The sequence below is a fragment of the Apium graveolens genome, chromosome 3 (genome assembly GCF_009905375.1).
Source record: "Apium graveolens cultivar Ventura chromosome 3, ASM990537v1, whole genome shotgun sequence".
NCBI lineage: Eukaryota > Viridiplantae > Streptophyta > Magnoliopsida > Apiales > Apiaceae > Apium > Apium graveolens.
The window spans coordinates 241,650,170-241,652,465 of record NC_133649.1 but is presented as its reverse complement, the minus strand read 5'-3'; positions in this window follow the sequence as shown (position 1 = coordinate 241,652,465).

Sequence of the window (2,296 nt, the reverse complement as noted above, 5' to 3'; positions counted from 1 at the left end):
CGAGAGGTGATGAATATCCCTCTCTATCTGAGTTAGATTCGTATAATCATGGTAACACCTTTCATGAGTTAGATGGTAGGATAGAGTCTATGAACACCCTGTACAGACTTCCACTCCACCTTAGGATCACTCCAGCCGCCCCTGGGGATAGGACTTGTAATTGGGAGGAGGATACTTTATTTATCTATCGAGGAGCCCTGACCGCGGGTCTCAGGTTCCCATTCCATGAATTTATTCCTCGCTTACTTGCAGATGTACAAATTAACCCTTGTCAACTCCCTCCTAACGCTTGGAGGAACATTATCTGTTTTATGGTCCTTTGTCTTAAGAAACAATTTTGCTCTTTCCGTAGCTGTCTTTAGGAAAGTTTTCCAATTCTATAATAGCGCCATGAGTCAACCAGGTTGGGTTTTAATTCGTCAACGGCCCAAAATCCTTCATATCTTCGATAGTAATTCCATAGTTGAGAATAACCCCAAATGGAGGGACGAGTTTGTGAGGCTGACCTGGGCTGGGGGTGATTGGGCCACACTCTTTCGTAGGCTCTTTTGCAAAGTGTCAGATGGGAGTCCAGGTAGCATCAGATTATCTGATGAGGAGGAGGTGGCCTACCAAGCCTTAATTTCAGATGATGGGAAAATAGACACCTGGACCCTCTTAGAGGAGTTTTCTCTGAAGAAAGTTGGTCTCTCTCAGGCCAGTGATAAGGGTAAATTTATAACTGGATAACTATTTTTCCTTCCCTTTAATTGTAACATTTTATCTCTCCTGCAATTTAATATTCTTTCTATCTTTCCTTTTCAGCTTGCGAGGCCATCAATAATGTCAACAGGCCCAAGGAAGGGGAGTCAGGCCGCCAGAAGAGGGCCAAGCTAAACAAGGACCCCAGGAGCAAACCTGACGGTCCTTCTATTCTTAAGCCCCACGTCCCGGTGGTCGAGTTGGGGGACGATGTGGATCCTCCACTTAAGGCACATTCCTTCAGGCCTAACTGGGGCTTCAGGAGGAGCGATACGGTGGTTGGATCCACCAAACATGCTAAGGATTGGTCGTACCATTCCATCACTCCCCATGACTTTACTGACATTGTTACGGGGAGTGATATCGAGACTATTGAGCTTCTAGGTTCTCAAGCCCAAGCTGCGGTAACTTTCTTTTTTCTCTTTTTCTTTGAATCCCAACTTTCTCGTATTTCAACGAACTTGTGCTAACTCATACATATTTCTTTGCAGAGTAATACCTACTTCCAGGCGGCCCTCCACCAGGCTAGGTCCTGGAAGGGTAACTCAGATGGGTTTGAGAAGGAGATGAAGAAATGGGAAGAGAGAGCCAAGGTCCTGGAGAAGAAGCTAGACACGAAGAAAGAGGAGCTGGCTAAGGCTCATTCCGAGCTGGTGAAACTTAGGATCGATAAGGATAAGCTCATTGATGACTACATGGATTCTGACAAGTTTAAGAATCTCATGGAGATTCATGATGAGGGTCTTTATTCCCTACAGTTTACTCAGGGATGGGATGCGGCCGTAAAGGCGGTTTCTGAGAAGCACCCGGGCTTAGTCGACCCTAAGGACTTTATAAGTCCCGAGCAGGCTGAGTTGGAGGATAGCATAGACGCCCTCTTCAACTCCCCTCAGCCAGATGATCGCATCTTGGATCCTAATACTACTTCTCCTCCCGCTTCTCCTGCGAAGGATGCTGAAGGCGCTGATAAGGAGCAAGAGAATGAAGGCTCCCGCATGGAAGAGTAGTTTTTCTATTCTATAATTTTATCTTTAACTTATGTCTGGACTTTTGTTTGTATTAAAACTTATTACCCTCCAGGGCTATTTTATATGCTACTTTCCTTACTTGCATTCTCTCCTTTATTTTTCCGATACTTTAATATTCAAACTTGGCTTAATGGGCCACACAAGTATTATCACAACTCAAACATCCATAGGTTGAAATAATTTCGAACTCTTCAATTTCAAGTCTGGTTTTCCAAAACCTTGCATAATATGGGTTCGACCCTGATCTATAATAGCTAGAAAATAAAAATCCTATGCAAACAAAGCTTCAAGGTGCTTTTAAACCTACTTGTCACAATGACAAGTGAGAATCGTACTTCGACTATCTTACACGTAGTAAACCTTCAGGTTTTGTGCGTGCCAGGTTCTCGGGACTTCAAAACCATCCGTAGTCTCCAGCTTGTAGGTTCCTCTACCCTGAACGCTCTTGACTTTGTACGACCCTTCCCAATTTGGGGCAAGTTTCCCTTTCTGTCCTACCCCAGAAGCTTCTATGTTCCTCAAGACTA